Source organism: Meleagris gallopavo, chromosome 10 (genome assembly GCF_905368555.1).
Source record: "Meleagris gallopavo chromosome 10, MGAL_WU_HG_1.1, whole genome shotgun sequence".
NCBI classification, from domain to species: Eukaryota; Metazoa; Chordata; class Aves; order Galliformes; family Phasianidae; genus Meleagris; species Meleagris gallopavo.
Window position 1 is genome coordinate 3,119,097 of NC_139413.1, and position 12,774 is coordinate 3,131,870.

Sequence of the window (12,774 nt, forward strand, 5' to 3'; positions counted from 1 at the left end):
GGGAAAGTCCATCATCCTCCACCAAAAACAAGTGGCAGCCTGGTCTGGTGGTTGGTAACCCTACACATAGCAGGGAGTTGAAACGAGATGATCACTGTGGCCCTTTTCAACCCACGCCGTTCTATGATTCCATGATTCAGTGTCTTGGGGACCCACCCAGCCCTCCTGTGAGACACAGTAGTGGAGCTAGTTTGGTTACTGGAGAAATTTTGAAGTATTTTACATGTATTCTTGACAACTGCCACATTTAGTTAGCACAAATGGATGGACATTTAGTCCCCAGAACATTTCAAAACTATTTAACATCCGGATATTTCAGTGTAGCATCAAGCGGATTCTTGTTCTATGGAAGTACAATCTGAGATATCAAATACAATGGAATTTGTTCAAATTTGTATACAAAAACCAGCACTGGGGTCACTGGCCCCAAAGTGTTCCCCAGGGATGTCCCTGTGTGAGCGTCCAGCTGGAGCCCCAGCAGCTGCTTGGGGTTTGTTTTGTTCAGAGCTACAACAGGCACTAGCAGCTGATGTTGTGCTTTTAAAAGGTCTTGCTTACAGAGTTACATGCTGATACTTTTTCTGTTACTCTTCTTTTAGGAAAGGCTTTGGTGTATAACCCATACAGTAAGGCCTGTGCAGGATGCTGCACGTGAAATCCTTGCATTACTAACCACTTCACAGTACTGCAAGGAACGTGCACTGCTCTGTCAGTTCAACATCCCAACAGCAGAGGACTGTGTGACCTTCATATACCATTGAAGCAGTGTGATGTCAGGTGAGGAATAACCAGGCTCAGAGTCAGGGCCTCGAGATAGCAACCTGCAAAAGGATACAGGGTCACGTGGTGCAGACAGACCTGGAAACAAATACCTAGAGCCTCTTAGGCAAAGGGGAAACCTTATGTGGAGTTTAATATTCAGTTCATCTTTCTGGCTCTTTTATTCATTGCAGACTGCTATGATTTTCATATTAATTTTACAAGAATTGTGGTGATGATAGCTAAATATTAATTCTGTCACACTTATTGGTTTTAATAATATCACTTTCAATCACACTTCTATTTGGAGTTTTCCACCAACGTAATTAAACTTCATGCTTTTCAAGAATCAGTGCTTGAATAAAATAATATTAAAAACAGGCATTTGGCATTCTATGAACATGGAAGATTAGGATCTTTGCAAAGGCCACTTTTAACTTAGCCAGGCTCAATTCTAAATGAATTTGCCACCTAGGGTGTAAATTGTGTGCTCTGAATAATCCATTAGCTGTTCCTTGGCCTATTTTTCACTATTGCCTAGAGAACTGAAAAAAACTTTATGAATTAGTCCTTTCTTTCAGCAATTATGGGTCTTAGTGTGAACTATGGAAGTGCAACTTCCACGGTTTAATATGGAAGTGTGAATCTCGAGCACTACGGCTGTTTTATTGTTATGTCGAAGAACTCAACTCAACAACTCAACAGAAAAGATGTAAAAAACAGAAATCTAAAGCAATGTTTGTAAGCATTGAAATCCTTTCTACCGTCTTTACACGATTAAATATCCTGATGAATGATTTAATCAAGACTGTCAATGTTTGCCAGATTCAGAAATCAGGGATGATCAAAGATCAGTACATTATTACATTTTTATCATTATGTTCATGTTGTAATGCTTCCTACAATGACACACTAAGATCACTTGTTCACAATGACAGTGTAAATTATGTAAGAGACTGTCCTGAAGCACAGTCTTTCATATGACCACTTGGCAAATTGCTGCATGGTTTATTATAAAAAAATCTGAATCATCATACTGCTATCTAATTCACCCCTCTGCTTGCAAATGAACTATGAAACAGTATCTCTGCACATTATCCTATATAAATTTGAATATCTACTTCATCCTATTATTTTAAACATTTTGTATCACAGAAAACTTTGAACTAACAATTGCTGTCTTTTGCAGGTTCCTTTCCTAAATGTCATGCTACAAGTGTGAACCTTGCTGAAGTTGCTAGTATCTTGTTCAGACACAGAAGCCAGCACCAGGAGCTAAAATGGTTGGTGTTTTCTGCAAACTTTGTTTGAAGTTGAAGAAGCTGGAATCAGTGGGAGTCTAAGGACAGGCTCCTCCTTCCTAGTGTATATCAGGTGGTGGTACAAAGTACATAATCCTAGTATTTTATTCAGTTGTGTTCTCAGTACTTCATTCAGGAGCCTTCTAACACTTCCTATAGTCAGTTCCTATATATTATTCCTGTCTATTGAAAGGTTTTAATTTCAGGTAGCTTACGTTTGCCCTCAACATTTAATTCTGTTACCACTTAGTAAGTTCTGTTACCAGTATTTACTCATTAAGAACAATTTTCCGTATTACAGCATAGTCTGCCACAGTACCGCATTGTTTGGAGAAGTGGGATCTGGGATGACCTATGCTTATTAAGTAACACTGCAAAGATGACTACTCTGAATTTCATAACCCATTTTAAATCTTCATCAGAGTAACACTTCTAGGTCATTATTCTTTGTCCTGGATTTTAAATGTTCAGAAATCTGTAGGTGAGCTTCTTCTTTCGTATTCTTTTTTTTTTCTTCTTTTTTTTCAGGAGACAATCTCACAAGATAGCTAGTTTATTCTTAAGGTTCACTTTCTCCACTTATCCAGCATTACTTCCTATATGATATACTGCTTCAATATATGAAACAGAAAAAATTTGCTTTCAGGATTACTGTTTTCATGTCTCATTTCAGCTTTTTAATTCTGCTGTAATTTATCTTCACTTATTCACATTGTTCTCTCTCTCTCTTTTTTTTTAATTTTGTCCTTAAAAAACAGCAGATATTAGTTTAGATTCTACAATACCATGTGTCAGTTTTCCATTTCATCTTTATTATTTTTGTTCCTCTCATCAATGAGATGCTAATGTTGGCACAGTTCTAGTAGCCAACCTAGTAGCTTTCAGATTCATTAGAAATGAGTTCCTCTACTAGCCTACACGACTGAGAGAAATGGGTAAAATATCAATGCAACTGTGAAATAGTATCATTTTGATTATTCCATTTATATTAGTTTCCATGTAAAATTTTAGTACTGTAACACAGTAGCCACCTTCATAAAAGAGAAAGATTTCTAATGAGTCGGCAGTGTTTCAGTTTGCTATTTCAGTTACCTGCATGACCTATAAAGCTGATAATAATGGAAATTTTCTCATTTTGAAACCTGTGATATCAAAATGAAAGGAAAGAAAGAAATATTTTTTCCAACTGGCCTCAAGCATTAAAAAATATTCCTGTTATTTCACATATGCAGGACTCATGCATATATCATATAAAATAAAAGATAATACTAGAGGAAATCTTCAGTTTCGTGTGCTTGACCATATGTATTAACAAAACCTGAAATTCCTGCTGTTTTATCAAGTGTCACTGACAGAAGCAGAAGACAGAAGCATGTCCTTTCAATGTTAAAACTGCAAAAGTAAAACATATTCATTAAAGAATATGCTGAATATCATCCAAATGAAAGTTCAGATGCAACTTTCAGAACCAGTCATATATGCTTACTGTAAAGTAAAAAGAGGATGAAAACAAAGTAAAGTTTTCCACTGTGGAAGGGTATGCCCAGTATCTTAAACATATTAACTGCAAAGTTTAGATTTCATTTATACAAGAGAAGCCTTAGTGGTGTAATGGCATGTGAAGGGCATGAGTGCGAGATTCATATTACCTCCATGAATGCTTATCTCTCAACCATTCAATTTACACAAGCAAGATAATGCTATGTAACTCTCCAATGTTGTCGTGTTTCTTTAAACATCACATCTGTAAAACTTTCTACAGTTCTATGATGTTACGTGCAACAGATTTGCAGGATATCAGTACAGTTAACATTTGTGTTTTCTGGTTGCTAGGAATGAAATAATTACATAAATATACACTGTGGCTTCAGTTGGTGTTAAAAAATATATAATACGAGAAGGAACGGCAAGGAAGGTAAGAAACTTCCCTCTGATGGTTTCTCAAGAACAGTTTCACTTCACTGTAGCATCTCATTAGTCTCCTTATCCACTGACATTGAGGGATCCTACAGACTGATTTAATAGAGTGCCACAGATTCTCATGGTACTCCTTAGTGCCTTTTTGTTTACTTTGCCTTGCTTGCTTTAACTGTATACCTTCCAGTGTCATTGGGCACCATCTCTTTCCAGGCAGGAGGGAAACACAAAACAAAACAAAAGAAAAAAACCAGTGCCTGGAAGCAATATAAGTAAAGTCAAGGCATAACAAGGTCACAAACCCATTCTGAGGCTGTGAGGATATCAGAGATTTAATGCTCACAGGGCAGAGCAAGTTGAAGGCACTACAACGTACTTGTCGTTTTGGTGCCCTCTGCTGAAATAACCGTCTGTTTGGCCTCTGAATCCTCCGTGGGGAGGGCCAAGAGCCTATGTCAAGTGCCATATGCTGCTACCTCTTTATCTTGTAGTGCAGTTCCTTTTTATTTCCTTTTCTATCTCAACAAAAAGCAGCACATTTTTTTCCTTTGCTTCCTTAGTAGTACTGTTGCAAAATCTGTTCTCTTCCTTACTAACATTGTTGCACAGCAGTTTGCAACAGCCTTTCCCTGAGCGTGGTGTCGATGAGAATTAAGAAAATTCCATTTTACAAGAATACTTGCTTGCATGCGTTTAAAACCAAAAAACACCATCAGTAGCCACATAATTTTTGTTCCTTTCTGGCAGATTCCTCATGTTCTGTAAAACTGGAGGAAAAAAGACAAGTGTGATAGAGTCAGCATGGTTTTTTTGCAGCAATTCAGTATCTTTGCTGAGCTGCCTGTAAAACCACAACCTTACTCTCACTTTGAAAGGGAAGCTAAATGTAGTAGATGGTTAGCAACTGTTCAGGCTCACACAGCAAGCAGTGGCAAGATAAGGAATAAAACCCTGACACATGTTCTGGTCTCCTAACCACTAGGCATCACTGCGTCCTCCACACTTACGCAAGTTACAGTAACTGCATTATGAGTAAACTATTATCTGAGTAATTTTTCCTATCATTTTTCCAAGTTAGAGCACAAGTAATAAGTGGGACTCTTTCACCTTTCGTGGTGCAATTCTTTAGAAAAAGAAAACTCTGTTTCCAGGAGCTACTTTGCTTTGTATCACCCGTAAAGACTGAAGTGTTTTACTGGTTTGGTTTGAGAACGTCCAGTACACGTCTTCCCCAGGGCGTCTTTCAGCAAACAGAATTGTCAGTTCTTGTAGGAAAATGGAAGCAAAGGACCAAATAAGATGTAATACATTAATGATGCGTGTGTAAAGCAAGTTTGTGTGGTATTTTTTGTTGTTAATTTTTGGTTTTCAAATAATTGCTATTATTAGTGGGGCTATCTAGTAGCTTCTGCTTTTTCAAATATCACAGATGTGAATTCTGCTAGTGTTATAAAAAGTACTATTTCAGGTAATTGCAGGGGGGCATAATAAGATATCATCTCACACTGTTTTTTGAGAAGATGCTTATCAGCTAAGTAACTTAGAATCATAGAATCACAAGGTTGGAAAGGACCTACAAGATCATCTAGTCCAACCGTCCTCCCATTACCATTGCTACCACAAGCACAGATGTGCAGTACACACTTGAGAAGCATTTTGCAGAAATAGTATTTTCAGTGGGAACATGTTAAATTTGTTCAGTTAGGCTGAGATCATTTTTTATGAATTCATAGCTGTATGGTTATTTGTTTAGTTCTTTTAACAGCTTCTACAAATCACAGCTACTTTCACAACCAAATTTTATCACACACAGAACATTACCTTTCTACTAATATTTTCCTCTCCTAGTTTTAAAGTTATTTTCAAGATATTTTTGTTTTCTTCTGTCTTACAACTGTATCAGTAAAAAGCTGTTACATAGCACTCCAACAGTTCAATCTGAGTGAGAAACACAGATGTTTCTGAACTGTAAGTGTATAGTATCATTTGGTGATACTAAATCATAGAATCACAGAATCACACAGAATGGCCCAGGTTGGAAGGGACCTGAAGGATGATGAATCTTCAACCCCCCTGCCACACGCAGGGCCAACAACCTCCACATTTCAGAGCAGCCCAGGCTGCCCAGGGCCCCATCCAACCTGGCCTTGAACACCTCCAGGGATGGACGGGGCATCCACAGCCTCTCTGGGCAGCTGTTCCAGCACCTCACCGCTCTCATAGCAAAGAACTTCCCCCTGACATCCAACCTCAATCTGCCCTCCCTCAACTTCAAACCATTTCCCCTTGTCCTGCTGTTATCTACCCTTTCCAAGAGTTGATTCCCCTCCTGTTTGTAGGCTCCCTTTAGGTCCTGAAGGCTGCACTGAGGTCACCCCGCAGCCTTCTTTTCTCCAGGCTGAACAAGCCCAGCTCCCTCAGCCTGTCTTTGTAGGGAGGTGCTGCAGCCCCCTGATCATCTTTGTGGCTCCTCTGGACCCTCTCCAACAGCTCCCTGTCTTTCCTGTACTGGGGGCTCCAGACCTGGACACAGCACTGCAGATGGGGCCTCACAAGAGCAGGTCAGGGAGGGACAACCACCTCCCTGTCCCTGCTGGCCACTGTGTTTATCTGCTGGTGGTAAATCGTTATCAAGAATTACATAATTAATTCCAATCTTGAAGGACTTTTTTAACTTAACATTCTGAGTATGGACATTTAGTTTATTAATGAAGTTAAAAGCTAAGTTGCTATCTTTATTTTTAATAAAAATAAAAGGATTTTTCAAACTTATTTTTCTTTGACTGATTGAAGGCAGGAGTAATCTGTTGTGCCACATGATACTGTCTACTTTTCTTTGATTCAAGCCCAGGAAGGAGGAGGTATTCACAAAAGAAAAAGGAAATTCATAAACGGAAACTGTAAGTTGAGTATGATATGGTAACTAAATAGTGGAATTATCTCTCATTACGAGACAGAAAGGAATAGTATTTGTGGTTTGGCTAGGTAAGTACTTCTGATGTTATTTACTTCATAAACTACTGATATAGTTGCTAAAAGAAACAAGCAAAAAAACAACCAAAAAAACCACAACAGTGAAAGGATCAGAATATACTCTGCAAACACAATCACAGATGTGGCTTGTATATAAAATTATAAGATATTAATTTTATGTTAGAATGAGTGACATCAGTTTCTTGGACATTAGGGAGAATTAGTTTTGTGCTCATTGAGGCACCAGAAGGCTGCAGCATGAGCAGAAGTGTTAGCCTGTTAATAATACTGTATTTTGTAAAGTGTATTGTACTTTGAAAAGTGCACTTTCCGTTCCGTTAGGGACATTTCCCATCCCTATATGTAAAGCCACAGTATCCATGGTGCATTGTCTCCAATGCTTTTGGTTTTCTAGTGGTTCTGCTTGACAGACACATGAAAACAGGAATCGGAAAGAAAGAGGTATTCATCTTGCTGTCTTCAGTCTTAATTACTTGACTGTAGTTGAACTTCTTCATGGATGGACTTGTTAAGGAAGTAAAGGTTGGAGGGAAGTTCGGGTTGTAGTGATCATGAGATGGTGGAGTTCAAGATCCTGAGTGGAAGAAGCAAAGCAATAAGTAGGATTGCTAGCCTGGACTTTAGGAGAGCCAACTTCGATCTCTTCCGGGACCTACTTGGAGCTATCCCGTGGGCTCGGGTGTTAGAAGGGAAGGGGGCCTCTGAGAGCTGGTCAGCATTTAAACAGCTCTTCTTCCAAGCTCAGGTTCGGTGCGTCCCTCTGAGCAAGAAATCATCCATGCAGGAGACCTGTGTGGATGAGCAAGGAGCTCATGCGCAAGCTCAAAGGAAAGAAGAAGGTCCATGAAATGTGGAAAAAGGGTCTGACCACTTGGGAAGAATATAGGAATGTAGTCAGGGCCTGAAGGCATGCAACGAGGAAGGCTAAAGCCTGTCTGGAATTGAATCTAGCTAAAGTGATAAAGGATAATAAAAAAGGCTTCTTCAAGTATGTTAACAGCAAAAGGAAAACTAGAGAGAATGTGGGCCCCTTACTAAGTGAGGGGGGGGTTCTGGTAATGGGGGATGCTGAGAAGGCAGAGATACTGAATGCCTTCTTTACTTCCGTCTTCAGTGAAAAGGCTCTCCCGCAGGAATCCTACACCGTGGAGGTTAGTGAGAGGGTCTGGGGAATGGGAGATTTCCCTTTAGTCAGGAAAGAGGACGTGCGTGAGCGCCTAGGCAGTACTAAGGTCCACAAGTCCATGGGACCTGATGGGGTGCATCCACGTGTGCTGAGGGAGCTGGCGGAGGTCATTGCCGAACCGCTCTCCATCATTTTTGAGAGATCTTGGATAACAGGGGATGTCCCTGAAGACTGGAGGATAGCCAATGTCACTCCGGTCTTCAAAGAGGGCAAGAAGGAAGATCCGGGTAATTATAGGCCTGTCAGCCTCACTTCCGTCCCTGGAAAGGTGATGGAACAGCTTGTGCTGGATACCATCTCCAGACAACTGGGAGAAAAGGAGGTTATCAGGAGTAGTCAGCATGGGTTCACCAAGGGGAGGTCGTGCTCGACCAACTTGGTGGCCTTCTATGATGCTGTCACATGCTGGGTGGATGGGGGAAGAGCGGTAGATGTAATCTACCTTGATTTTAGAAAGGCATTTGATACTGTCTCCCACGACATCCTTATAACAAAGCTGAGGAAGTGTGGGATAGATGAGTGGACAGTGAGGTGGGTTGAGAACTGGCTGACTGGCAGAGCGCAGAGGGTCGTCGTTGGTGGTGCAGAGTCTGGCTGGAGGCCTGTAACCAGTGGTGTCCCCCAGGGGTCTGTGCTGGGTCCGGTCTTGTTCAACATCTTCATCAGTGACCTTGATGAGGGGATAGTGGCCACCCTCAGCAAGTTTGCTGATGATACGAAGTTGGGAGGATTGGCTGACACGCCTGAAGGCTGTGCTGCCATTCAGCGAGACCTGGACAGGCTGGAGAGCTGGGCAGTAAGAAACCAGATGAGGTTCAACAAAAGCAAGTGTAGGGTCTTACACCTAGGGAGGAGTAACTGCATGCACCAATACAGGCTGGGGGATGAGCTGCTGGAGAGGAGCTCTGCAGAGAGGGACCTGGGCGTCCTGGTGGACGACAGGTTGGCCGTGAGCCAGCAGTGTGCCCTCGTGGCCAAAAAGGCCAATGGCATTCTGGGGTGCATTAAGAAGAGCGTGTCCAGCAGGTCGAGGGAGGTGATCCTCCCCCTCTACTCTGCCCTGGTAAGGCCTCATCTGGAGAACTGTGTCCAGTTCTGGGCTCCCCAGTACAAAAAAGACAGGGATCTCTTGGAAAGAGTCCAGCGGAGGGCCACAAAGATGGTGAAGGGCCTGGAGCATCTCCCCTATGAAGAAAGGCTGAGTGAACTGGGTCTGTTTAGCCTTGAGAAAAGACGACCGAGAGGGGACCTGATCCAGGTTTATAAATATCTGAGGTGTGGCGGCCATAGCTGTGAGGCCAGTCTCTTTTCAGTGGTATGTGGAGACAGGACGAGGGGAAACGGACATCAGCTGCAGCACAGGAAGTTTTGCACGAATGTGCGTAAGAACTTCTTCACGGTGAGGTGACGGAGCACTGGAACAGGCTGCCCAGGGGGGTTGTGGAGTCTCCTTCTCTGGAGATATTCAAGTCTCGTCTGGACGCCTACCTGTGCGACCTGGTGTAGGGAACCTGCTTTGGCAGGGGGGTTGGTCTCGATGATCTCTAGAGGTCCCTTCCAACCCCTACAATTCTGTGATTCTGTGATTCTTGTCAGCACCTAGGTTTTGTTTTTTGGTTTGGTTTTGTTTGTTTATGCTGCAGTTTATTGCTGTTTCTCTTAGGCAGCAGCTTTTCTTACCAATATTTCTATTAACATATAGCTCTCTGCAAAAAAAGGGAGTGTCCTCTATTTTAATACTAAAAAAAAAAAAGTTCTCCTCATATTTTCTTCCAAAAGAAGCACACATGCTTATGCACACTTATTTTTGTATGAAATAGAAAACATAAATCTATTTCTAATTCACACGGGTGAGTTAAACATTTAAAAACAGGAAAGAGTGGACATATGAGTCAAGCACTGTAGAACAGATAAGAGTGGATATGTGAGTCAAACCCTGAAGAACAGGTAAGAGTGGACATAAATTTATACACTAATTTCTGAGGTCCAAGAGCCACAACACACAAGTGTCAGGAGACAAAAACTAAAATGAACTGGTCTCAAGCTCACAAATCTAAAGGAAAATCATTGGAATGCAATTAAAAATTCTAAAAATCTGACCCTTGATCTACCTTTCATGCCAGCTGCTAAAAAGCCCACAAAACTCACCACCACCACCAACAAAAGCAGAGAGAGAGAATCAATGTGATTATTAAATATTGAGCTGCAGCATAGCGTAGTAAATTATTGCTTCTTATGTTTTTGGAAGTTTTCAGCCACAGATTCTGCTACTTACGAGATTACAACTGCTGAGTTACTCTACATATTTCAGGTTTTCTCTGTATCTTGAAGGAGATTTACGTTCTATTAACCAACTTCTCCATTATCACTGAATCTTATAGCCACTGCTGCTCAGTTTAGTTATCAGATCTTAAGAGGAGCCAGCTGATGGATATCTTCCTCAGAAAACTGTTTATCACAAAACCTATAATTTTCTTACTGAGAACTTTTCAGGTGAAGGGTTAATTTGAAGGTCAGGAATTCTCACGACAATAAATACACACACCGTTGAGCAGAAATACGTCAGCAATACAGAAGCCTTGCCCCCTCTCTTTGCATTTTGCTTCACATTAAGACTGACTTTTTGTCTCAGTACTTACATCTTTGTAGGACACCACTAATGGAGCCTGCCAGTTTGCCACAGACAGGCCTGAAGTTCCAACAGCTTTTCTGATGATAATATTCAGAAGCAATTTTTTTACAGCAACTTTTGGGGATGTTCTCACATTTCTGAAGGATGTCAACAGATTGGCATTTATGGAAATAAGACACTTGGCTTTAAAGGCAGGAGAGCATAGATTTGGCAACAGAGCAATTCTAGATATCAGAGAATGTGTACAATACACAGAGTGTTTGTGTGAGTGTATGTTTATATAAAATGAATACTTATGAATATACATAGTATATATATGTATAAACACAAAAGCCCTTTGTGATCTCATGGCAGCATTTCCCAGCACTCACTTTTGCACTTATCTGACTTTGTTTCTTAAACAAGATAGAGATCTTCTAACGCAGCAGCATGAAATGTAAGCATTAGAACTATGTAAGCATCAGGAAATATATAGATGTTGGCCCTTCATCTTTTTAATAACAAGCTGCCTTCACCTCAGCAACTCGAGCTCTGCTCAGGTGTAGTCTACATTAATTGATACATAATGACTAGCCATGAAGTGCTCACTCCTGCTGTGACAGGGGGTGTGGAACATAACACATACAAGTTATGCAAGATATGTAAGGGAAAACTGATTGACTTCCATGTGCTCTGTTAATGATTTGGTAATTTGGATGCAGATTCAGAATCAATTGTTTCTTTTTCATAATGCCATACACAAGAAATAGAGAGAGAGATCAGGTCATGATGATAAGGCCTGCGTAAAGCATATATTGTCAAGTGGATGTATATTATATACTCAGTGAAGGGAAAGGTTACGTGACACAGCATGCTCTGCTGGCCTTCAAAAGATTGATATAATCCTTACCAGCTTTTTCAGGAAACTGACCTATTTTTTCCAGCTTCATTTCACATAAATTCTTTACTCTGATGTACCTAAAGTCTAAAAATAGCCTTTTCTAAAATTTCATTTCCAAACTCTTCCACCAAATATGAATTCAATACTAATTAAATTATCAAAGCTGCGTTTCTCAGAAGGAGGCAGCTTCCTCGTTGTGTATCCTTGTACATTCCCAACCCCAAAAAAGGAGGAAGGCTTCTCCCTTCATTCTGCTGGCCTGTTACTGAGCTGATGGCGCTTTAGCAGTGCCATTGAATCCACTGTTGCATACATATTGATTTGTTCTGTCAGAAATAACTTGTGAACTCATTTCTGTGCTATTGAACCACCAAATATGGGAAACCAACAACCACATTATAAAATAGATTATCTATATTCTGTTCTTGATTAAGTGTAAGGAATTCAACACGGTGTTGATTTAAGGCTGTGTCAATATTTAACTACAATTTGACAATATGCTGAGCATCTTTAACACATTGAACTTAAGTTCTCCATATCTTGTAGCTAGAAAGCCTCAATAGGCATTTAAACTGTGAAACACTTAACATAAAGTACAAGTATTAATTACTTACTCACTGAAGATAATTTGACTTGATTTTACCTCAGGCATGTGATACTTGGCCTTATAATTTTAAGGATATGAAACATACCTAGATAGAGAAAAGTCACTGCATAATCTATTCCTAAGTATTTTCAAAGCTATTAGTTCTAAACGTGTAAGAAATCACTGACTTTTCTGGATTTTAAAGCTTACTCCAGCAATAAGATCAATGTAGAAATATTTCAGAGCAGTGTGCTCAGATGTACTGTGAAGACCTGAGGCAAGGTCCTTGTAATGATGCTACTGCTTGAGCTGCGGGGGGGAAACACGGTCGGATCAATTATAAATACTCTCTACAGTTTATTTTTTTATTTTGGGAATTCTGTTTTAAAAAGACATTAAAAAACACATACAAAGATAGACAAAAAGCTTCTGGGACCTTTCTGTCCATACTAGCTGCGTTTCCTGGTATATCCTAGAATTGAATAGATTTTTCCTGGCATTCCTTCCCCCAGATTTGGT